This window comes from Python bivittatus, unplaced genomic scaffold (assembly GCF_059951505.1).
Source record: "Python bivittatus isolate LINGU-HERP-01145 unplaced genomic scaffold, Pbiv_v1 ctg000980_np1212, whole genome shotgun sequence".
NCBI lineage: Eukaryota > Metazoa > Chordata > Lepidosauria > Squamata > Pythonidae > Python > Python bivittatus.
Window position 1 is genome coordinate 53,010,780 of NW_028277125.1, and position 27,219 is coordinate 53,037,998.

At 38.0% G+C, this 27,219-nt stretch overlaps 1 protein-coding gene across 5 annotated transcripts in view; it reads left to right on the plus strand.

Annotated features, from left to right (window-relative positions):
• Nucleotides 1-20,831, plus strand: part of ADRB1 (adrenoceptor beta 1) — a 44,360-nt gene extending 23,529 nt beyond the window's left edge. The window contains exons 2-3 of one of the 5 annotated variants that reach the window (XR_015794456.1): nt 15,184-15,400; nt 16,858-20,831. The gene's annotated coding sequence lies outside the window, so the exon portion shown is untranslated. Of the gene's footprint in view, nt 1-437; nt 14,139-15,183; nt 15,736-16,857 lie in introns of those variants that run through there. The other 4 variants (XR_015794458.1, XR_015794457.1, XM_088132344.1 and 1 more) reach the window with 4 other exon arrangements.
• Nucleotides 20,832-27,219: the final 6,388 nt, after the last annotated feature.

The window sequence follows — 27,219 nt, forward strand, 5'->3', positions numbered from 1 at the left end:
GTATGACTGTGTGTTTGTGAGGTAGGATGTGAGATAGAGAGAGAGAGAGAGAGAGAGAGAGAGAGAAAGAGACAGAGAGACAGAGAGACAGAGAGGAATATGTGGCTCACTAGGTGGCTTTAGGCCAGTAAATATTATCTCTCATCCATGCCACAGGGCTGTTGTTATGGGGATAAAATGAGGAGAGACCCTTGAACTATCAGAAAAAAAATAGAATATACTGTAAATACATCACAAATTTCCTCACTGGGCTTTGCACAGCAAATTAGATATAGTTCAATCTCTAAAGTATCCTGTTTTTAGAAAATAAAGATATGGTTGGAAGATATAGCTGCCTTTTGAGAGAGAGAGAGAGAGAGAGAAAAGAGGAAATGGAGGAGGGGGAGGGGGAGGGGGAGGGGGAGGAGGAGAAGGCAGGCAGGCTGGCAGGCAGGCAGGCAGGCATATTGGGAACTCCTGTTCTTGATCCTTTTAAATACGCTGTGTGAATAAGACCTTGACATGCAATTCTACTCAGAAGTAAGTCTCATTCAATTCAATGGCACTTACTTTCAATTGGGCCAGAATAGGATTACAGCCTTATTTTTCTTTTCCTCTATACTGAAGATGATTGGAGCAGGGCCATGATTTAATTTTAGATCTTGACATGAAAGAAGTCCCAGGTTCGGTTTGTGACAATTCCGTGTATGACTAGCAAAAAAACTCCTATTTAAAATCCTGGAGCACCACTGGCCAATACCAAGTTCTGTAATACACTGATCAAATTTCCTATAATACTTATATGTTGAAAAATGCATCTGATCATAGATTACAGCTCATGAAACCTTGTGCCAAAATATATTGCCTAAGTCTTATAATTTCATATGGTTTTCATTACTGTGCATGGCTACTTATTCCTGTATACCAGATGTTGCCTTTAAAATGGGGACTTATAGATTCTCTTGGCATGGGAAAATGTGTCAAGCATCATTTTTAATTGATTGCCTGGATAACTTTGTCTCAATGAGGAATAGTTATGTAACAGTCACTGTTCTTGCACAACTTCTTTTATACAAGCCCGCTTCCAAGAAAATCAGTTTCTAAATTTTGCTAAAGAGAGTTTTTTAAAAAAAACAAAAACCCTTCAGATGTTTTTGAAGTTCATCCATCAGTTGTGTTATCTCAGGCATGTCACCAAAAGACTTTTTGCCACTGCAATTTAATCTGTCCCACATGTGACAGTACATGTGTGTCTGCAATCATCTAAGCAACTATGTTTGTCTATCCCACTCTGATTAATTTCATTCATTCAAGGTCACCTGCTTGTTCTTTTGCCATTTTGGTGACAGGTTCTGAATATATGATGAAATAAAAAGTCTGACTTGCAACATGATTACAAAATCCACGAAGTCTCTTATCAGGCTAATATAATTGTACAATAGCATAGTGAGTCTCCTTGATTAGATACCCACTAATATAGTTAGTAGGATTAGAACCTTAAGTGTGACAAGAATTGAGTACTGTTTCCAGTGGTCTTTAGACATGAGGCGCTTTTTTACTTTTAAATGAGAGTAAAATGATATGGATAATATGAATTCAGCAAAGGAAGTGATTTGAAGCACAACCATAAGTATTTTTAAAAACTTTTTAAGAAAAGTGAACTACGTTCATTCTTTCCTGTATAAGCTTGCATAGTACAACTAGTCTTGCTTTTGATTCTTCACTCACCAACTCTCTTAAGTTGCTATTCAAGCAAATACTATCATTATTCAGTGACTATCCTTCATGATATATTTTCCTGAAAGCAATATTCTAAAAGGATAGCACGGGCATTATACAGCCCTTAATGTTTCAAATACAGAAATGCACAATACTTCTTGAGAGAGTCATTACAAACCTTCATAGTAGTGAGTAGTGGACACACAGCAATTTTCTAATTTGGACATAGATTTGCCACATAAACAAGATAGCAATTGCCTCCACTTCCCAAACAGATACACTGGGCAAAGCAGTTGTGCATATCGGCAGAGCTTCAAAGTCCTACAGCAGTGGCTTACAAAACTGAAAAAGTTGCTTCAGAATGATGAAGTTGAATGGCAAAAAGCAGAAGATTATTAAATACATAGGACATAATCATATTTATTGTGCTTCAATGTTTTCCCTTGATTTAAATTTAAATTCAATTTCACTAAAATTAACATTCCTTTTTTCTGGCCCCATGCCACTCAAAAGCCAGGTGTGATTCTGAGCATAGCTTTGTATGAATGGTAAGTGTAAATACCAAAGCAGAGCAAAACCAGTTTGAAAGCTGACCCATAACATAAGAGACAACAATAAGGTCTTAATGGAATTAGTATTATTGAATATAATTAGTAATCTTGGATACTATTGTATTCCATTTTTACTTGATACCCCGACCCTGATTTAAGCAACTGGGGAGAAGGGGGTGGATGTTCAGCCAGTGACATTTCTCCTCAAATCTGATTCTCCAAAAGTGAAATAGTTAGCTTGATTCAATAAGCGCCTTGGAAAAAAATCTAAGAAGACCAGATATGAAAGTGATTGATACATTTTGACAAAAAGTGGCTATATTATATGAAGAGTGAAATGACATTTGGTAAATATATTTCTCATATTTATTAATATAAAGAAAAGGCAGAATGAATTTTGAAATAGTGTACTTTGTAGTATAACTACATCAGGCTGTTTCTATCTATATTTGCTAGTAGTCTACTAGATTTCAGGACTCAAACCACAGGACAGAACCAAGTATTTTAAAAAACATTGCCAGATGGCAAAAATATGTTCTGCTTCCGTAAAATCAAATTCTGAAATATTCAGTAGTGGCTAATGTTTGCTTTTGTTTAAATATGAGGCTATTTTGTTATTTAAATCCATTGCAAAACTGAAATTTTGTTATTTTTGTTATTTAAATCCATTGCAAAACTGAAATTATTGTATATTCCATTGTTATTGTAATTTTCCAACCAAGCCTGATTCTAAAAGCATTCAGTACATGGGAGGGCTACACTAGAAGTGCAGGATCAAGAGTAAAGTGTTTTTATTCCAAAGTCTGGCAATCTAACAGGTACCTACTTCAGAACAATTTCATAAAATATCTTATCCTAGATTTACAACTGAATGCCTATACCAGTTGAATCTGAATGAGATCTGAAAACTACAATTTGCCTTTTTAAAAACTAACTTGGTTTAAATATGCATAGAATTATACATGTATACTCTATAGATCTTTGATCCTTTAAGATTTTGGTCTCTTTTTTTCAAAATATATGTATGTTGTTCATCAGACAGCATCACTTTGTTGCAGATTGAGAATAGACTGGGAGTTCAGTTCAGATCCCAGGACTGCCAGGAAACTAAGTGAGTTACCTTGATCTAATCATTGTATTTCAACTTATCTTATAGAGTTGTTGTAAGGATAAAAAGATCAAGAAAAGAATCTACAGTAGCTCCTTGATGAAAAGGCAGAATTTATATGTAGTTGATAAATGTAGTTGGCATATGAATGCAATAAACTGTCATTTTCCATGGATCACGATCAAAACAAACTTCAGCTATCCAGACTGTATACTAACATTGGGCCTCAACATTGTTTGATAAACTTCCAATACATATCCAATGGGAATTCTCACCCCAAATATTGGGGGTTGAATTTGATGGCTGAAATGGTTTCTGCAACTCTCTGATTCTACAATTTATAACTATCAGCAAGATGTATCCAATGGCAAAATTCACTGGCCGGTATACATAATACATAATTCCAGCATGGACATATGCATTTTCTCAGAGACACTTTATATTACAATTTACATCTTCAGTGACATTTACATCATATAAGAACATCATCTTAGATATAATCTGCTGTTAATTGTACTTCCAGCAATTTTATATTTGACCAAATAGGTATCTTTTGTCTTCACACATAATAGACTACATCATAAAGAAGCCATTGTGGGTCTATGCATGCACACAAGGACATACCTTTATGTCAATATATCTGAAAATACACACATAACACGCAAGAACTTGTAATGTGGAGGAGTTGAGTACAGCTGAGGAGGCTACTTCACCCATAGGGATCTGATAGGGGTCTGCCAGATACATAATCCTACAGCTGACATATGGAAATCTCTCTTTCATTGCTATCAATATCCAATATCAATACCTCTCCTCCCTCTACTATACACATTTTCTATCCTTGGCTAGAATTACAAAAAAAACAACTGTAGATACTTTCCCCACTGTTCCAGCCTGTAAATTTTCTAGCTAGTAGCTTTAGGCAAAGCAAATTTATTTTTCAAATTTATATAGCCTCCCATCTTACAAAACAAGTGACTCTCGGCAGTGTACAACAAAGCTAAAAACTAATTAATAAATTATTATTATTATTATTATTATTTAAAAAGCATTAAAGCTATAAAACACAGCTAAAAACAAATAATGGGCAAAGGAATGTTAATAATAACTGAGCCACCTCACTAGTTCACTAGTTCTCTGGGTCCCCAGGCCTGATGGCACAACCAGGTCTTGAGGGACCTTTGGAAAGTCAAGAGCAATGGTGCCAGTCTCACCTCAGAGGGGAGGGAATTCCACAATGCAGGTGCTACAGCCGAGAAGGCCCACTGCCTTGGGCCTGCCAAATGTAGCTCCCTAAATGACAGAATCCATAGCATGCCCTCTCTACTAGATCTGGTGGGACAGGCAGATATGATTGGGGAGAGGCAGTTCCTCAAATAACCCAGTCCCATGCCATAACATGCCATGCTTTAACAGTCAAAACCAGCACCTTGAATTGGACCCAGAAGCAGACTGGTAACCAATGCAGCTTGCGGAGCAGAGGTGTGACATGTGTTCTACCAGAAACACACATAACTGTCCACTCTGCTGCATTCTGCACCAGCTGAAGTTTTCAAATACTCTTCAAGGACAGCCCTACGTAGAGTGCATTACAATAGTCCAGTGTTGTCCAAACTTGGCCACTTTAAGATGAGTGGACTTCAACTCCCAGAATTCCCCAGCCAGCAAGTTTGGACAACACTGCAATAGTCCAACCAGGAGGTGACTAGGGCATGAGTGACCATGAGTAGGGCCCCTTGATCTAGGAATGGGTGCAACTGGCACACAATACGAAGTTGTGCGAAGACTATCCTAGCCTTGACTGCTACCTGCTCATCAAGCAGAAGTCGTGAGTCCAGAAGGACCCCCAGAGTGCACACGGAGTCTATTTGGGGCAGTGTAACCCCATCCAGCACCAAAGATGGCATAGTCCCAGAACTAGAGGGCCCCAAAACCCAAAGCCAATCAGTCTTGCAAGGATTCAGTTCAGTTGTTTTGATTACTATTATTCCCATTTTGCAATGCAAAGATTAGTGTTCGAGGACTAATTACTATGGACTGTCAAATAAGTCCATCAGATACTGTAAGATAGGGTATCCAAGGGGTATGTTCAAAAAAGTCAAAATGGCACCTGCAGCAGTGCAATTGCACCATTGCAGCTGCCATCTTGACTTTTTGACCACACCCTGCAGACACCCCTTCTGTAAGATTTCACCAGATTCCTTCCTGAAGTACTTCCATTTTTTCTTCATTAGGGAATCAATAAATGCAAGTGCTTTCTTGTCCTGCATGGATTGGCACATCAAAGTGCCTGATTCTCCTAGTAGTTAGAGGATGAATAAAGGAAAGCCATCAGGAGCTGGAGGGAAGGGGCTCCATTGTTTTCTGATTCCATTAGCAGCCTGTCATGGTAGGGGAGACGGAAAGTGCATAGTCCTGGAAAGTTTCTCCTCTTCCCTTCAAGCTTCTTGTCTATTTTCTGATAAGGCATTTCCTCAAAACCTTCCCAACCCTGAAGCAGCAAATCTGCATTTTTTCTGAGGTCAACAACCCAAAGTATTTGGCAGCCTGATTTTAAATACTCCCAGCAGCAGATGCTTTGTTCACTGCAGAGGGGTATTCACAAGAGGTGTGGTTCATGACCTGTTCAGTTGATGCATTTGGTATGGATTATGCTTAAAACCAAATGTTGTTGCAACTGGCTTCATATAAGAAATGTAATGGATTATAGATTTGGTTTCAGAAATGTTCAAGTCATTCCATGGGATTTTTTTAAAAAATTTTTTTAGTAGAACACACACATACCTCTTTTTCAAATAGGTTTTGTAACTCTGATGAAATTCAGCCTAGCATCAGAGGAATGTTTTTTCCATGGGGCTCAGAAGTACTTGTGCTAAGAGTTTTCAGCCATGTGACTCAAGAGTATTTGTGGCACTAATGGCCTTGCTAAATGCTGAGATGCATAGCAATGAATTCTCCCACAGCCAAACTTTTGTTTCAGACTCACTTCGCATCAGGGCAAATTGTCTTAACAGGGTAGACAGTGAAGCCACCTGCTGTCGTATTCAGTGCAAAGAACCGATAATAGTAATTGGGCCAGCTTGCTGTCGGCACTTACAGCTTCATTCTGCAGCAGCACCCCAGCATCTCCTTTCAGGGCATGCCTCGCCCATATGTACCCTGGGATGGGCCCAAAAGCTTTAAAAGGGTAGGAATTCAATTTAAGTGTTCCAGCCCTGATTGATCAAGCACCTAATCAGTTGCCCATTCCTGAGACTGACTCTACAGTGAGTTACAACTAGATGTGGACATTGTCTTGGTATTTTGTGCCTACTTCAATCAAGTCCTCTTCACACTTCCTTTTTGTTTAATGTATAAGTAAGCAATTGTTTTTAGATCGTGTGGAAGCTTAAATTCCCTGGACAAAATGTTCCCTGCCTGCCATTCCATTGCTGGCAATCAGCAATCAGAACAAAGAAACAGAGAGTGAAAAAACCAAAAAGCCTGGTAAACACACACACACACACACACACACACACACTTTCCTATTCTTCATCTCTCATCCAGAGACCAGTTAGTTCTAGATGATAAGAACTGTTCCATAGTCAAACTAATTTGATCGTTTCTTTTTTTTATTTTTCTTTATTATGTATTTTTAAAGTGTATTTCCCATTTAAATAAAACAAATTCAAACTATCATCCCAGACCATAAAAATGCAAAATTCAATTCAATTAACTTTAAAGAAAGCAAAAACACTAAGTCCACAAAATGCCGAACAAAGGGGGATGAGGCATGCCTCTTTTTAAAATAAACAGTAATAAACAAAGTAAAAACCCACACTGGAATAAATAATAGATTCAACTGGTTTTAAATACCTTATTAAAGACACTCCTTAATAAAGAATCTACATCTGGAAATAGTTAGTATTGGGACAAGGTAAGGAAATAGCATTCCATTTCCAGATAGTGTTGGCCAATATCTCAGGTCAACCCTTACCTTTGGGGACTGGAATTTGATAACATCTGCAGAGCCACACATTGCCCTTACATGCCATAAAGTAAGCATCCCCAGCAAGAAGAAAATGCTAGTAAAAAGCTGCCAATCCAAGGAGGCCACCCCCCAAAAAATTTCACTAATTGGTAACTGCATTTTCTGTAAAGATATTCTCTGAATTGAAGAACTCCATAGAAATTTTCTAAACAAAGAATTTATTTTCTGAAAATATTTTCCAGATATAAAATCTGGATTCCTCTCAGAATATAAATTAATCTGGGAATAATATTCATTTTGAGAGCATTCACCTTTCCCCAAAGGGTGAGGTTTAATGATTCCCATCTATCGATATCTGAAGAAACTTCTCTATATATTTTATTTATATTACATGTTACTAACTGAGTTATATCCTTTGGTATACACATACCTAGATATTTAATGGATTTGGTACAAATACCGAACTGATATTCCTTAAATGAACGGGCAACCAAATGTTCACATATTGGCATCCATTCTGATTTGGGCCAGTTAATACAGTATCTTGCTATTCTACTAAAGGCATCTATCTTTTGCATCAATACTGGAATAATAGTATGAGGTTTAGAAATAAACAAAATAATATTATCTGCAAATAAAACCAATTTGTATTCAATTAAGTTGTGTACTACTCTGCAGATCTCCTTATGCTGTCAAATAGCACAAGACAAAGGTTCCACAGATATTAAAAAGCAAGGGTGAAAGTGGACATTCTTGTCTAGTTCCTCTAAATAGTGGAAAAACAGGAGAAAACATGCCATTAACCAAAATATTTTGTTTTGACAAACTCTCATTTGCTAGTGACTGCATAGGCATCTGGTGCAAGTCACAGTGATGTCATGTGCATTGTGATTCAATCACACAAATGACACAAATTATGTGTCATGTGTGCAATGATGTCATGGTGCATGTGACATCAATTACCCCCTCCCCCCATGTCCATGAATGGCAGCCAGCACCATGCCATACAAGCACCAGCACTTTGTGCCAGAAACAAGAACAAAATACTTCATTAATCTAGAATGGACATGAAAAACTGAGCAGATTCTTTAAGATTTAGCAGTTCCTGAATGATCTGTGTTTCTAAAATCAATGCTATAACCAAAAATACAGACCTAATTCTACATAGTGTGACACAAGATACAAAACAGTCTAAACTTTCAATCCCAAATTAAGCAAACCAAGAGTAATTCTACTTTATAAATACAGACCCACTTCCTTAAGGTACCTGAAATCTGAAACACCTCATTCTATTGAAAAGCTACTTCTTAAGATTCAGTAATCCTGCATGTAGCATGAGGAAAAGACTGAGCATCCAGACAGACAGCCCACTTTGCAGAAGGGCATGGAAGGCTGCAGTAGTTGATGAAATTAACTCAAACGGGGTGCCCTGACCTGCCAATGAAAGCATCTTCCACTAAGCCAAGGGCAGCAATGGATTCAATTCAGCCTTCTCGTGGGGCAGCAAATGAAGAATGTTCTGTCCATTCTTCAGTTTAGACCAGTGTTTCTCAACCTTAGCAACTTTAAGATGAATGGATTTCAATTCCCAGAATGCTGGTTGGGGAATTCTGGGAGTTGAGGTCCGCTCATCTTAAAGTTGCCAAGGTTAAGGAACACTGGTTTAGACACTTCAGGCAAAATTTTAGGGCTCTTGATAGCTGCAAACATTGTCATCACTTGTGTACGTTGTGCAATGAACAAAATATTAATTAAAATATAAACAACACTTCCAGATCCCATGAATTTTATACACTAAACAACTACGCTTTCAAATCCTATTGATTTAATACACAGGCCATTTAAAATGAGGCTCTGTATAACTGATTCTTAGTAATACTAAAAATGACATAATACTTAGATTTTTACATTTTTTAATGCACCAACATGAACTAATTTGGCAATCTTAAAAATGGCATAAATTATTAACACCTTTCTTACAGAATAAAAAAAATGATATTTACTTGTAATATGTTTTTAAACAGCTGATAGCAGTGATGTGAATTATGAATAATATCTGCTTTTATCATGTAGCCATCTATGAAAATTTTAGCATAATGTCTGAACAAGATGAAAGTTTGTAATTTAAATGACATAATAAAATTTCCAATAAAATTGGGATTACAAGAGGAAGTATGGTAAAATACATTTCTATTTAAAATTCATATTTGTAAATAATAGATATTATAAAAAACATGACAATGTATTATATTTTCATATGTTATTTAGTTAGCTGGAGACATAATACAATGGACTTGGAACAAACAAACATTTTATGAGAATTGGAGATAATCTATTAACTCCAATCCAATCTGCAGGTAAAATAGGAAGAAAATTCTCCTCCTGTCAAAAACACTTCCATTTTAAGAACTTCCTGGTTAAGAACATAAGAGAAAGAGATCTATAGAAATGCCAGTATCCATTGGGGACAGGGAGAATTATTGAAGGAAATAAAGTGTAAAACTAGCATTTTAATAGATGAGGCTTGGATTGCATCCAACCAGATTGAGGAAAATATTTTAAAGCAAAAGCATAAAGGTATGTTTGGGAATCAAATCCCTGAAGAAATAGATTTTGTTACTATAAATAAGGACATTCTGCTTCAAAGATATACAATTTTTAGTACATAGAAAATGGAAGGAGAAATTGGAATGGTTCCATACTTAGAGCAAAAAAGTATATTGTTAATAAAATGACTGTATACTGTGCGTGTGCTTCTATGTGTGGAGAAATAGAAAGATGTGGGCGAGAGGAACTTGTATTTTTTGTATTTATATTAACACAATGAATCCATCACTGGCAATAACTGGTTCAAATTTAAAAGGAAAACCTGAACTTTTGCAGCATAAAAAGTAACAGAAAAGCAATACATTTAGATCCTTCCATTAGATGGTACTGGATGATCCAAGTGACAAATACTGTAATTTCATATGAACTGGGCAACCTGCAATACGGGAAAACACATATAGAGAGGCCTCTTTATTAGGCTTTACAAGTGCAGTTTCTTTCAAGGTGTTTTATATGAAATTATTATGTGCTATCAGCTGAGGGGAATGTGTGCAGAATCAACTGTGAAAGTGTGCGTAAGATCACACTGAATGGTCCTGCCCTTGATTTCAATGCATTGATAGGGTTTCTGATTTTAATTGTGAGCTTCCCAGAGTCACCCGTTGGGGGGAGATGGGCAGCACACAAATTTAATAATAAATATAAATAAATAAATAAATAAATTATATGAATGTTTGTTCAGATCATAAGAGCTGCATTCTCTGTAATGTCATCCTATCTAAGTGGCTGCAATAGAAAAAAGTCATTGGTTATCTCTAGTTTGACTTGTGCATTACGTCACTGATAATAGAAAGGCTTCTACTGTCGGAAACGGACACTATACCAGGCTTTAATCTAGCAATGCAAATCCTGCTGGGAGGAATTAAATCTATAACAACAACAAATATTTTCAATAAAGTGTTGCCTTCTAAAACTGGAAGCAAATGTACATTTTTAAGAGGCGAAGAAAAGCATAAGCACCAATAATGCCTGGTTCATCTTACAATTCTGTTGGGTTGAGAAATTCTTCTTCCAGAAACAAAGTTATTTCTTAGCTTTTGAAATGCAAGCAATACCAACCTATCTCAAATTAGAGAACTCATACAAATCCTTTTTGTTTTGTTTCTTTATTAATTTGACTTGACAAGATGGCAGTACAAGTTTTGACTGCATTTGTACTGGCCAAGTAACTTTTGAGCCATGGACCCTTTGAGAGTCTGGTGAAACCTATGGATTCCCAATATGCTCAAGTACAGTTATCTAAATATTTTAAACTTGTGTAATATAGTAATACATGTGACAATATTCCCATCCAAGTTCACAGACCTCCTGTAATTTAAGAACGAGAGTGTCTAGTTCTGCAATTTTCAAGTGACACAGGAAGGAAATAGGCCTTTGCCTGATACTGTGACATGGCTTCTCAAGTTGAGCAATATGTTGCTTGAATGAAAATAGTTATTTAGGTTTCTCGTATTTCCTTATATGTTCAGTGTTTGATTTGCTCTGGACTAGGAATAAGAGACCTAGCGCCACTCAGATGTTTTGGATGTTGATGCTATCAGGTCCAGCAAGTATGACAAAAGGCAAAGATGGTTAGATACCATAGTCCAAAAGGTCTATGAGGCCCCAGATGGGTTGGATCTGCTCCAAAGTGCCATTGTTATCACAAGAGCTAAGAGAGAAAGATCAGACAAATCAGAGACAACTGTATGCAGCAAGAACAGAAGCTACAAAGAGGAAATGAAAAAGAGGAACTAGTGCCACAGATATCAGCTAACAGACATAAATGCATCATTTGCTTCAGCAGCACAATACTTAGAGCCAGCACAATCAGGAAATAGAAAGAAGGAACGTGGGGTAAAACCACAGAAAAGTAAGAAGGAACCCGGGGGTTATCAGACATCCCCCCTCTCTCAAGCTCCATATACACAAACTTCAAAACAGCTACTGTGAAGGTTACTAATATGGGGTCATGTTACAAACCGGTCTTTCAGACAAACAACCAGCAGCTAAGCAACATAATTCCCATTGCAGAGAAAAGTAAACTGAGGCAAACAACAGTTGGTGCCCAAGAACAGAGGGGAAGGGTGATTTATACATGTCAAAATCAATCCTTTGTATACAGTTTCTCAGATCCAACGCACAAGCTGAATCATACCAAAAACAAAACAAAGGCAAAGGCAAACAACCTGACATTCCTGCTATTATTTGTGACTTTGACAGGGGAATTATTCTGAGTATGTGAAATAGAACTAATAGAACCAGGAAGCAGCCAAAGCATGAACAACTGTGGCATAATATTTCTGTACCATGGCTGAGGTGATTTGGCAGAGGTAGGATGATCCATGAGGATCCCACTTCCTATCTAATAAGTGTGACTAGGGGGTCTGCAAAACATGAAGACAGCATTAGAATTCAATAGAGGATAACTGATGTATTTAAACAAGCAATTTTTAGTCTTCACCCATTCTGGCTGTCAAACGTTTCATTCTCTGAGATTCATTACGTGTCATCTTTTAGAAATCAAAATATAAATAAAGTGAAGTGGATATAAAATTATGTCTATCATAACTGGGCAGCAACCATCTGGCCAGCTGTTAGATGGCAGCAAAATGATGCATAGAATCCTCTTTTCTGCCATCTAGAAGTCATCCAGATGTTTCCCATTTATTATGAAGAGCTACATGAAGTTGCTTTTGTACCAACCCAAACCCGTTAACTGTGCTAAGAAGTAACTACATTAAGATGTTAGCTGTCAACTATCCAAGCCTGACTTGAACATTTTGGAATCAGTTGGTCTAATCAAACTAGAAAAGGTAACGATGTGTGAGAATTCACTCTTTTTGTTTGTATGTTTAATTTATACACTGCCAAAACCATATGACTCATGGAAATTTACATTCCCAAACAAACATTAAAAGAGAAGCAATTAAAAATATCAAAAGCAAAATGTGAATAATGTGAACACAATATTTCTCTGTGATGGTTTTGTTTTTAGGAAGGGCACTTATAATCCCAATATGAGCCAAGTAACCCTTTTCATGATGGAAAGGATGCACTACTTTATTATTGTTTGTTGTTGGAAATCATAATGTATGACTTAAAATAAAAACAACAGCTGGGGGTTATTCAACAAACCAGAGTATATATCATGATTTAGTGTAATATGTGAACGAACTCAGCTGTAATCAGCTCTATTTGCACTGATCACTAACAAGACAGTAAAGATATGAGTTGCAAAAATCCAAATGACCACCACACACAGCAAAAAGTTTTAATTTTCTAAATTCCTGCTGCTAGTAGTCAACCACACCTCTAGAGGACAACAGGAAAAAATCTAATTCTTCATTCTCATTTGGGATTGGTACTTTAAAATTGGACATTAGGTTGGAACATACATTTGCAAGCAACAGTTGATGTACAGTCAGATTAATACATAAAGACCAAGGTAATGTCTTCAAATGGTATTACTAATCAGTGCAAATTATAGCCTTCAATTTAATGTGTCAGAATTAAAGTAGGATATTCTGCTCCACTGTGAAGGTGAGTATGTGCAAAGAATAACATCTGCATAGTTGCATGGGAAAGAAACAGTGAAGCCTGCTATATATGGATAAGAAAAACTATTTGCTAAAATAGTGGCCATCGTGATTTCACCCTGCCCTTTCCATGCAAACCCGGAAAATTATTTCCATGATTGAAATTTTGATCCTGTCATTATTGTGATCCTTGTTAAAAGATTTCTACTGCTTTCCCCCACCTCTTCTTCTAAACATTTCATTTGATCTTTGGCTATTGAATCCAGCTAGTCTTCCTCATAACCTGTACTACTGAGCCAATATTCCCATAGCAGATTCTGATTCCTCCAATGTTTGGACCTTTCTCTTTTAGTTGCATAATAACCCCGTGGAACTGCAGCTATCTTTAGCTAAGAGATGCACTGACTCATCACAAGGGCATCCTGATCATGAACCATCTGGGAGTGTTTTAGTAAATTTGTTCTTCCGCATGATGTACCATTCTGCTCTGTTTGTGGCACTAAGGAACTAACCAGTTAGGGGAGTTTCAGAACAATAGGGTCATCTGCTGTCTGGTATCAGTGGTAGAAGACAATTGACCACACAGACCTGGGTTCCAGCCACTGGTAACAACATGCTCAGCCTTCAGATATTCAAGAATAACATCTAAGATTTGCTGACGCCATTAAATCTGAAACATTACAGAGGTATCATTGTCATTGGTATTTTAATTAAGATTATCTTTGGTGTAATTATAACATGGGTAAATAGCCTTTCTACTTATTCAAACTTCTGGATACTTTATGTTAGATTCCAGCAAGAGCTTTTGGGTTTAATGTTATAAAGATTCTTATTGTAGTCTTACACTCAACAGTAAATGCTGTGGTTTGTGCTACATTCATTTTACACATCCCACTCTCATCCCCATGCAGATACAGACTGGGTAAAGCATGCAATTTAATAGGAAGGATAATTGCTGTGTCATAACTTAGCCTATTGAAAAGTATGAATTGCAAATGTCTGATCCTGAAGCAGAAACATTTTAAAAATCTATTACTTTCTGTATGGAGGCAAGATTATATTACCCTCCTAACTGAAGGGAGACTGGAATGAGATTGTTTTTCTATTACAGTTGATGATGGAGAAAACTCACTTCTCAGTATTACCCTAACCAACCTCTCTTTTGGTAGTGCTTCTATGTGATTAGCAGTTGCATTTTATTGGAACTTCAGCACATAAAGAGTTTTCTTCAAATGTAAGCATAACAGTTATACTAGCAAAACAGCAACCTTGTCACTATGAAAGCCAAACAATAGGGAATGTGTGGCCCATCAGATGTTGCTAAACCATAATCCAGCCAGCACAGGCACTGGTGAAGGGAGCCCTGGGTTATCCCCCTCTATGCTGAAATGTTCAAAGGTCAGGGATCTGGGGGCAAAGACACTGCAAACACAATTGTGATAGGCAGATTGCAGAGGAAAAAACAAGGCTCCTGTCCTTTTGATGGGACAAGAAGCTTCTGCAGCTGAACAGTTTTTCACCACTGTATTACAAACTGTACTTGTCAGAAGCCTTTTTTTTTTTTTTACACAACTATTAAAGGCTCTCCACAACAATCCTGTCCTGCTTTACAAATGGTTGTCCTAATTTAAATTGGTTTAATTGTACTGATTTTCCCCAAAGTCTTTTTTAGAACTGTACTTTTGTGGATACACTAAGATGTATCTTTTGGAAATTTCTATTCCCTCACAGAAATGAATTCCCTACATTGCTTGGAGGAAATCCAGTGGTGTTTAATGGATTTCAGCTTGTTCTTCTATTTATGTTGTTGAAGATTATTAAAAATAGAACATCTATGGCACCTTAAAGATTACTAAAGCATATGCTATGGAAATGATGGCTTTTGTGGAACAAGTCTATTTCATCAGATGCCTATAGTCCTGGAAGAGGACTAAACATGTAACTCTTGGTAAGAGAGGAAAGAAGAGAAATAGGTTACTTATACGGAGTCATCGCTTCTGTTCCCAAACTTTCAAAACTTCTTTGAAGAGGATCAGCAGATGTCTTCACTTCTGTCAATTCAGAAATGTGGACAGCAAATCTAGCAACCTTGTTCCAAGCTGCCAGAGGTCCTGCATCAACACCAACAGCAAAAGCCTCATTCCTACTCCACATATATGGAAAGCATAATATATTACTTGTTTTTTAAAAAATATTTTTATTGAAGAATTTTTTTACAGAATAAAAACAATACAAATTTAAAGAAAAAGAAAAGTGATAAGTAAATAAGAAAGAATAAAAGAAAAGGGACAGAAAAGAAAAAAGAAAAAGAAAGATATAAAGGAGAGGCTTCTGATCGTCTTTACAGCAGTTATAAATGTATATATATTGATATCTAAGGTTGCATCATGGCCCCCCTCTTTCCATATTCTACATTTCTAATTATCAAATCCATAAATCACAAGTTCATTTTTTTCTGTTCTCAGTAAAAAGTCCATTAAGGGTTTCCAGTCACTAACAAACATAGTTATTGTCTTTGCCTTAATCAAACAAGTCAATTTTGCCATCTCTGCAAATTTTGTCATCTTCACCAACCATTCCTCCTCTGTGGGTATTTCAGAGTCTTTCCATCTTTGTGCATATAATAATCTCACTGCAGTTACCATGTACAAAAACAATTTCCATAAGTCTTCTAGTTGTCTGTCCATTACTCCCAGCAAAAAAGAGGTCTGGTTTTCAGCTGAGTATTAATCTTTAAAATTCTTTGTATCATTATATGTATTGGAAACCAAAAATATCTAGCTTTAAAGCATAATATATTACTTGTAACGCCACCACTACCTGCCCCAACATCCATGTCCTTACTTTACATTGCAATCACTCATCTGCCCGTATGCAAAAATTAATTAATTAATTAGAAATCCCCACAGCTGGTACAACTGGAATGGAAAAACTATCCAGCCACCTTTCTCTGTAAAACACTACTAGCCCTGCTGAGCCAAAGAGCTAAGAGAAAGGTGAGATGAGATTTTTGCAAGTGGGGAAACAAACCATCCACCAGCTCCACTCATATCTGAAAAGACAGATGTGGCTCAGGATAGTTCTAAATACAGCAGCTGAACTGAAAGAAATTGATTTGCCTGCTGAATGCTAAGGACATTGTAGGATCACAAGCGCAGTCTGCTGATCCAGAAGTGATGCAAAAATTGCATGGGGAGGTGCCCCAAATCTCTTTAAAAGTAATCAAATATAAGACAACAGTTATATGTAACCCAAACATTTTTGCATTTAATAGTTGCTTAACATATTTTATGTAGTGTGATAAGAAGCCTTGATTTTTGCTCACTCTGTAGAGTACTCTTAAATATTCTAATGAATGCATTACAATCCCAGTGAAATTGATATTTGTCATTCCATTTTTTCAAGGATGGCCACCTTGAGATGAAGTGAAGATTAAGGGCTCTGCCGATGGATCTACAAATGTCCACACTCAAAGTAGATATGGGCATTATGGCAAACAGTTATATTGTATCATTCCCGTGCTTTTTTTTTTTTAATCAAATGCAATTTCAGGATGAAGAAGAAATGTTAAAGTATGTATTAAGACTGTTTGAACACTATGGCTTCTCCTATTGATGGAATCACCATCAAGAGGAGAAGGACCAATTGTTCCAATATTCACATTGAGGTTGGGGTGTCTGCTAGGACCACTAGCCATTACTATACAGCATCTATCACAATGACAGAGGAATCTAGTCACCCCAAGTAATGAAGCTCTTGCCTTGGGTTCAAACTGAAAACAAAAAAGAGTATAGCCTACAGACTCTGGCCACAAAGTGATATATCCAGTAGTCAGTCCCTGTGATACTTATGTAAATGAAATGGATCACAATGCAAGAATGAAAACTTCAAGGCTGTGAGTTCCCACATACAATTTAAATCATGCATATCTCTCCAATGTTCTGAAAACATGGACTGGTTTTGCAGGCAAGGAATATTGGAAATGAGAGAGAATCTGAAAACCAGTCAGTGAATCTGTGGTAAAGCATGTGAAAAAGATGCAAAGCAGATAACCCAGCAACAATGAGGCCAGAAATTGTATCATACAGGAAATCTGTGAAACAGAACTAATGCAATGTAGGAAACACAAGGGACTGAGTCATCTTGCCGCTCACAATATATGGACAAAGAATTAAACATTTTTAAAATATTTCTCCCTCATCTCATCAGTGTATGTACACTGACAGACATACAGGCACATAATGTGTGTGAATTTAGGTATTTTGCTTCTAGACCAAGGTCTGGCTTAGTGTCTGCTGTCAGATTCAGCCGGCGCGGCACGGCTAGGAACTTGCCCAGCCGCGCTAGCAAGGAAAGGGGAAGTGAGAAACCGCAAACTGATTAATGGGCCAGCTGGCGCCGCTTAACTAAACCGCAAGCGGATGGGTTGTGTTAACGCCAGATTTCCGCGGGCACTGGAGACAAAGGGGAGAGCCGCGGATTTGAGTTAAAGCAATCAGCTCGTGATTGGGGAACTCCCAGTTTTGCGAGCAAGAGAAAGACCCATCGACAACAACAAGAACAACGCCAGCGATGACAGCAATCAAGAACACAAAAGAGCTGGACTGAATCTGCCATTTGAGTAAAGGGGGGGATTACTGCGGGTAATCTGTAACCAAGCAACAGGGGTTAAGCACGGGAACGGGAACTATAAATTGTATTGTAAAATGTGCCAAGCCAGTCCTGGCTTTGTCTGTAATTATGAACGTTATGCTTGAGTAAACCTCTTTGCTGAACACACGTGTCACGAGAGTTTCTCTGAGTCGAATGGGGTAAACCTTACACCTGCAAGCTGAGCCCACTGTAAGATGGTGCCAGCGCTTGTGTTTTAATTCAGGAGAGAAAATATAAGCTTGGGGGTTGGGGGAGGACTCATTTTTTAGTTTTTTGGAGCTGAGATTTTACTATTTATTTATTTATTTATTTATTTATTTATTTATTTACTTACTTACTTACTTACTTACTTACTTACTTACTTACTTATTATACAACTTGGCTATAAAATTGATTAAATAAATAAGATAAATAAATTATAGTATGTTGAGAGTCTAATATAATAAACATAATAATTGCTAAGGAATCTAGAAGTACACTGTGAGTTGTGAGGCTTTGAACTGAAAGTAAATGGAATGAGGAGCAAACCTGGACTGGAATGCAGAGAAGAAGGACACACCAGCTGGGAACCTTACCTGACGGTGCTTACAGTGTCTGTAGCATTGTGGTAAGGTGAGAGAGTGAGTGGACTCTTTGGTGCTGTGCCACATCAGACAAGTGTGGCTAGCTGAATAGTGCTTTGGGACTGAGCTAATTGGTGGTTAAAATAGCTGTGTCCATGGGCAGGAGTATCGACAATACCCCTGGATCCAGCTGGAACCCAGTCTGAAGTTGGTAAGAGATTAACAGTTTAAATATGGAGGAATATCAGAAGCAGGGCTAGCAGCCTGCTGCTATTTTCATTCCTGCTTTCCTGGAATGGGAGGTACAGTACAGAATATGGTGACTTGTGCCATGTTATTTTTTTATTGGACTACTCTGACTTATTTTATTTGACTTGAAGGCTATTTTTGACCTGATTTGAAGACTACCCATTTTTTACTTGACTTGAAGTCTACCCAGAAAGTTCAGCTGTTGCAGAATGCAATTGCCTATCTATTAATACATCAGATCCATTATTGTCATAGTACATCATTATTACATGAGCTACACTGACTACCAGCATGTTTCCAGGTACAATCAAAGGTACTAGCTGTCCCCTAGAAAGATAGCTGCTTGGGGTCTGGGTCTTCAACACCTCCTGTTCCATTCTGGACAACCAATCCATTCAAACTGAAGATTTCCTATTGATATAGCTGGTGGGAAGGGGCCCCAAGCAAGCATTCTCTGTAGGAGCTCCTACAGAGGTTGCCTATGGAGCCAGATAGGTTGCCCCCAGAGTCGAGAATGTCCTCTCCCTTCATTATCTTCCAGAAACTTCCCAGAAGGCCTTCAAGAAAAGGTGATGCATGTGAATGATAGCATCTTTTGCATCTGTTTGTTTGTTTTACTAGTGTTCATTATGTATATTGTTACTATGTATATTGTTTTGTATACTATTTAGAATCAGTTGTGATTGAAGTGGTACAAAAGTTTCATAAATAAATAATATTGTGGTTTTTTCAAACATCCTTCCATTTATCCAAAACCAGTTTTCATCAACTTCCTAAATCTGCAACCACATGCTGTATCTCGCCTGCAGCAGGTGGAATTCAGCTCCTTATTCAGCTGCTGACATTCAGAACAGGCAGGGTGAAAACATGGACTAGCTGCACAATAATCCCCTGAAAAGGAAGGTTGCAGAGATCAAAACAGATGATATCCAACTTCCATTGCTATTCAGAAATGCTAACACCTGAACAGCTCCCATAGCAATGATGTTGTCTACAATAACATTAAAGAAAGAGACACTTTTTAGAAAATAATCACAAAAACAAATCCTTAGCAGGTGTTATCAGTGAAGTATAATTGCAATTCTGCTGATATTAGCTCAGCAATTTGCTCTTATTTTGCAAACAGAAGTGGTTTGGGAGATGGTGAAATCTGTTCTTTTGTTGAGCATTAGATGAGCTGGCTCAATCAACAATTCCGTTCATGTTTTATGGGAAGACTTTAAATGTTGAAATAGGGGCCCCATGCATACTCATTTACTTTGGCAATGCTCACATTTAATTAATGGGCTAAGGTAACTTGTAGGGCCTAGGGCCTTCCAAATACTGTGGCCATGCTGGCAGGAGGTCTTGTACTCCAATAAATCTAAAAGACACTTCATGCAGTGTGTAATGAACTTGTGGAATATGCTGCTACAGTATGTGGTATTGGCCACTAATTTAGAGGGGACTAGAGGACAGGTCTATCAATGGCTGTTAGCCTTGATAACTGTGGGTTGGCTCTCTATACTTGATGCATGAGGGCAATAATAGGAAAGAAGTACTGTGTTGATGTCCTATTTGTGGACCTCCTAGATGCATCTGGTGGGGCACTGTGTGAGAAAGAATCCTGGCTAAAGGGATTTAGGTCTAATCCAGTAGGGCTTTTCTCATGTCCTCTTGAGAAATGACTATTGAACTACACTGCTTTCTCATGTAATGTGCAACATAACAACAGCCCATCTGAAATTGGAACAGAGCAGGGATTGGCAACACTGTGCTGCTGGGGCACCATAATGTGCTTGTAAGCAGCTCCTTGGCATCTGCCAAGCTCATCATCTCACCTGACTTAATGACTTGAAAGTTATACAAACGACAAAACGGTATGCTGCAAAGGAAAGTGACACTCATCACCTTTATTTCTATGAATGCCCCAGGCTCTCCGTAAGCCCAGGAAATAAAAATGGGGCAGAAGCAGCCTATAGCCAAGTACTTTCTTTGGAAATATGCCCATGGACAACATGGTTTAAAGGACAAAGGTAAACTGGGGTAATAGGTAGTGCTTGGAGGGAAGCAGGAATGATGAGAATGATGCTTTTTTTTTTTTTTGTCTGCGCTCAGTCATTGCTGACCCTGCAGTGACTGCTTGGACGAGTCCTTGCAGTTTTCAAGGCAATTGTTTTTCGGAGTGGTTTGCCAGAGCCTCCTTTCTAGAGCAGAGCCCAGCTGGCGAGCGCAGGAGGCGGGGTTTCTGTTGCTTCGCACCCTTTTCGGGCACACGCGGTTTTTCGCGCTTACCAGCAACTGCTCCCAACTCCTTTTTGCAAGGCGCCGCCAGCATTTTTCCTCCCACCGGAGTGAGAGTACCTATTTATCTATTCACGTAAGTTTTTGAACTGTTGGGTTGACAGGAACTGGGGAGGAAACAGGAGCTCACCCTGTTTAACGTGAAGGCTGGACTCGAACCGCTGAAGCGTCGACCATTTCTGGCCGGCAACTTTCAGCGTCATTAAGCCGCTGCGCCACCGCGTCCCCCTTAGAATGATGCTTACCTTTGGGTAAATAGATTTGATTGATTGATTGATTGATTGATTGACTGATTTAATTGATAGACTACACAACTCCCAAATGACTTTGGGTGGCTTACAACTAAAAACCAACTTATTAAAAGAAATACTGTACACAATAGACTAGAAGAGCAAAGTACAAAACTAAAACCAAAACAAAACAAAATTGGGGGTGCACGATCACCCTCTCCCCAAGGTGTTTCTTTGTCTTACCGTTGTGCTGCACTTAAAATTGGCTTAGAAAAGTGCAGTCTCACAATCCTTCTTCAAAGCTAAGCTGAACATTAAAAGAGGGAGCCTCTTTTCTCTAGTGCCACACAACTGAGGATTTGTGGAGAAAGGCTATGGTTAGATTTTCCAGAAGTAGTGATCATGCCACTCCCAAGGTGGTGACTAACGAAAAATCCCTTTCTTCCTTGAACAGCAAGGTGGGAAATACTATTCATTTTTTATTTTTAGTTAAATATCCTTTTGCCATTACTGAACAAAGCACTCTCCTGGGAAATCCAAACTGAGCTGGAGTATTTGGGGATTTTCATTTCTATTGATGATTTTAGTTTCCTTTTCAGAATATCCCCAGAGATATCTCTCTGTGAGTTAATTCATGCATGGAAGTGATCTGGAGCCTTGATATTTACTTATAATTCAACATGGACAATTTTGTTTCAAAAAGTTAATTGTATCTTGGCAGCAGTCTGTGTCCTTGCAATACAATACCTGTCAGCCATCCCAAGGTATGATAAACTGGCAAAAGTGTTTGATTAATAAAAACAGCTGAGTTAATTGCCAAAACATTCACTTGCCTAGAATTATCTTTACTAATTCAAAATATCTATTGAACTTACGGCTTTTTTTTCAGCTATGCAAAATAATAAAATGTTTAACCACTTGGGCTTCTTTATATTTGGAGAGTAAGACTTACAAATACTTATTGACTTGATGGACTGCTGCAGAAAATACCTATTTGGTTCTTGCCCACTCTGACAGGCACATAGAATAGGCATCAGATAGGACCTGCAAAGCTTAGAGGCCCTAGTTTGAGTTCCTGCTTGATTATTATGCATTTTTCCAACCCCCTTCAGATATAAAGTTAGTATGAGCTGGGCAAAGGAATAGTAATGTCAATTTTCCATCTTCTTTTCCATGCATTAAACATGCAAGGTCTGGACGGAAAAACAAGTGATGATACAGAAATCTTCCATTATTTATAAAGCTCCTTTGGGGGATCCACAGTGTTTTGGGTTTTTTTGTTTTTTGTTTTTGGTGGTGGGAGGAGAGGTGAAGGCCACAATAGGGGTCTTGGTGATATAAAGAAGGTGGGGCTAGATCACGCCATAAGCAAGATTTTTGGATTTGGGAGCAGGGTCTTTCATTTTAATTGTGTTAAATCCCCAAATAGGGCCTTAAATTGCATGTTTTACATTTCCTGCTTCATAAAGCTGGATCTGTGTTGCTAGTTTGTTTCAATCACAGCTGAAATTCAGCTATGCAGTCAGCGCAGGCTCAAAGCAGCAGGTTGTCCACTCATGGCCTTCAGGAGATACTGGAGTACTGGAGATGGAGCCTAGAACTTTCTGCTTGCAAAGCGTGTAGCTGACCCTGAGCTATGGCCCAAGTAAAATGTGTTTCACATTACTAATGAGCAAATGATGTAGTAAAGGACATAAAACTCAGGAAAGAAAAGATCCACCAAAATAACTACTTGAACTTTAGTAAGAGCACAAGCTGATCTGGATTTACCTTTGGTCATGGTGCCAGCAGCATACTGTAATGAGAATTATAATCCAACAAAATGTTTATGTCAACTATTTCCTTCCTTTTTTTCTTTGCCTCTTACTAGTTTGGACCTCACAGCTGGTGAATACTATGTGCTATGTTGTTTGGATGGGGGGGGGGGAGGATTTTTGCCTTTTTTTTTTTTGCTTTTTTAAAAATGTTTTTTATTTTGTTTCTGCAAACTTAAAAATTCCACAACATGCTAGTAGCTTCTATTTGTTTCTCAGTGGCACTCATTTTGGCAGCATTTACCACTTGTGCCCCCTGTCTGGAATTACACACACAGAAAAAGAGAAATTTTGCTCCAGAGGGTTTAAAAGCATTTAAACAAAATCACAGTAGTGTAAACATTGATCTTGATTTGCTTTGTTCTTATAAAAAAGGAAATGCTTCAGGGGTATGTGATTCTTTGGTTTCAATGCCTTTAACTAGCTGTCCTTAGTCCTTTCAATGACAGCCTATGTGGTTGGTAGGAGAGTGCATAAGAATGCCTGTCAGACTTGTAAACCTACAGAGAAGCTTTTCTCCTAGTTCAAATGGGCAAGGGAAGGATGTATAGCAGTACTGTCATTAATAGCAATTAAATTGCTGATTTCAAGTAGGCTTTATTCAAGGGCATCCACAGGGAGGTCAAAATCTGCAGGACAGTGGTTGCAGTGTCACAAAGCCTCACCCCATCACATTCACGTACAAAAATGGTAGGGCTTCTTATGTGACACTGCGTCCAACATCTTGCAGAGTTGACCCCCATTGCTTGTGGATGCCTATGGCTTTATTTCAGTATTTCCAAGAAGAAAACTTTTGAATATAGGCTGTCTTGACTCAGCACACCCAGCAGATGCCAGTGCTTATGTTCTTCAGCTCTACTCCAAACCCAGCAGCTGGCCGGCTCACTAATGGATCAAAATAATATACTATTTTGAAAATGCTACACTGATTACCAGGTGTTTTCTGGACCCAACTCAAAGCAAGTTCTAAACAGCTTCAGCATGGCTATCTGACAGACGTGAATTTGCTCACATGGTAAAGTCTGCAGGAGAAATCTTCTGAAGAGACCAATGCTTACAGAAGTTCATGTATCAAAAGTGCTTCCCCCGGGTTGCTCTCAAACTTTGGAATATATTCCTTTTGGAGTTGTGGTTGGTTTCTCTCTCTTTTTTTCAGAAAGGGTATAAAGATAAGTTGTGTTATCACAGAGTGTAAATTTTCAGGGCTACTATTTATTGGTGAAATAACTTCTGGTAATTACTTCTGGTAATGTAATGCAAGCCAATGAGTGTAGGCTGATGTTTTGCTAGTCATGCTCTGGGGCTGTTACGCAGGTTGGTTTCTGAATGCCTGGGATGTGCTGGGCAAGTTTCTGGATCTGATCCTTGGCATTGACATCATCTTCAGGAGTAGATGCCAGAAGACTTACTCTGGTACTCTCCAGGCATGATCTGCCTCACCCAACTTCTTCAAAACGTCAAGATAACAGCCGCAATCAAAGCCCCACCTGTTTTTTACATGCATTGCAAACGTTTTGATTGCATCATTGTAGTTGCCATCTTGACTTTTTTTACCGCACCCTGCAGACACATACACACAGACACACGTGGGTGGTTTCAGTGCAACCATCGTTGCTTTCATCTCAGCTGCCTTTGATTCTGAGGCTGTTCCCTTATGCTGCTTCTGTCCTTGCATGGACAGCAAGGGTTTCAGCAAGACAGAAACACATTTTTCTTCTCTTGCCCAGTATTATTCGGAAGTAATTTCATCAATAAATCGTATTAATTTCATTTTTTTTAACTGTTACCATAATTTTTCAGTATACATTTTTTAGCATTATCCACTTTGTCTGCAAAATTGTTTTTTTGTTTTTACTGTTAACTGATTCCATAGCAGAAAGGAAGAGTACCAGTCCAATAAATGAAAAGCTAATGTTATGTTAATTTAATGTTAAAATGAAATGTTAAGTGAAGATTAATAGAATTGGAAGTAACTCTGGCCATAAATCCATCCATATTTCAGTTTTGCTGCCTGGTTACATTTTCTTCTACTTCCTCCAGTGCCAAATCAACTATTGGAAAAACTGCCATCTGAAACCAGCTGGTTTTAGTGCTATAAAGAGACACCACATTACTCAGAGCTAGATCAGAAATGTCCCTTAAATTACTTTTATAGTAAACTGGTGACCAACATCCAGCAGTAACAGCAAGATTTCCAGAGGTTGTACAAAAGATAAGTCCGCATTTCACTATTATCAGACCTTTTTTTCCTTGTGCCAACTTGCAAGTTGTTATCATGTTGTACAGAGTTTATCATGATGTACACACAGTGTCTCATGTAAAGGATCTGAAAATACATGAGGAGAGAAACAGAGAGATACTCTCTTCATTCTAATTATTAGTTCTTGTTAGTTTTATTTTTCTTTTTAAAACTTTAATAAAGATACTGTTTATTTAAAAAAATGAAAATACACAAGGAAAAGAAGTTTCTGTGTGTGCGTTTCCTAAGCTACTTCTGTTAGGAAATACATTCCTAATTATTGTTCTCCTAGTTAAATTTTATAATGCCTTAAAAAAAAAAAGTAAATAGGTAAATATATTGAAGACCAGAGCTTTAAATTTAAGAAGCTGGGTTTCTAGCTCCATGTGGCTGGAAATGGGAAATGCACGTTTTGTTTTGCTTTTCCTGTGAGATCCATGAGTCTTTCAGAACATGCTTGGAATCTCAGACTGGGAAATGACGACTTGGCTGATGATCCTAACCCTATATATAAATGTCAAACCCCTTCTTTAAGAGGTATGTGGTATAGGAAAAACAACTATTCTGGAACATGCTTGGCATTCATGGTTGGAAGTAAACAGTTCTGAGAAATAACAGTTTTAGAAAAATAAATCAAGGAAATGTTGTATCTTTTAAAAAAAAAATCAGTTAAGAGGACATCAATTCTTCTCTTACATGGCTAGAACGGGTAAAAGTTTTCTACTGGGTTTGCAGGAGTGTCTTCAGGCTGTGGTCAAATAGTCAAGATGAAAGTGTTATTTAAGTGTGCATGATACACACATACAAACCAGGTGGAGTTTTGAGTTCACTGTGGTAGCTGCATCCTATAGACACCCCTGGGCCTTTGTCAAGATTCCAATCATAGCAGGCTCAGGAGGATCTCAAATAGATATTGGGTTGGACTCAGGTTGGCTTCTGCATGGTTGTGCAGACCCCCAGATCATAAATATGGTATTGTTCTTTCTCTCTCTTCCTTTTAGCCTTATTAAATTAGTCCTGTTCAGACATTTATCTGAATGCTTGAGATATCAAAACTGTATGAAGGATGGGGTCTCACATGCTGACCCCCCTCCCTTTATGTTGTCACATTCTGTCTGCCCCACTCATTCTTCCCAACTGCCTTGCATTTTGGGAGGTATAATCGGAGAGCTATACTCAAATTCATGTATGTGTGAATACAGTTCTTTGTTCAATCTGAGGTGCCAATTTCTGTAAAGTCCTAGATCATACACTGAGCTACACAGTAATGCTAGGAGACTGGAGAGATTAAAGGATAAGGCAAGTGGCAGGCCAACATTTAACCACTTTTAAACCTGCAAGGTTAAAGTGACTGGCCAAAATCAAGCAATGAACTTCCTGACTAAATTTTCAGTCTTGGTTCGACATTTTATTATACAGTATCTTACCTGTGAAAAAAATGCTTCCAATCATCTTGTCTTCATCTGAAACTGTGACTAGAACCTATTCATAAACATACACATGGAAAGGCCAGCTTCAAACAATCAAGGACCCTCGCATACAGCATACAAGTCAGATGAGCAAGCTATTGTGTTTATGTAAGGTAACTTATACAATAAATCATGGCTATCCCCCTACTGAAGAACTGAGGCTAATTGTGGCTTGGCTACAACCATGTAGAGGTCCTTGGGAGATAATCAGGGTTGTGTTTTATCTTGACAATATACTAACTCCTAATGAATAATTTAAAAAAAAAT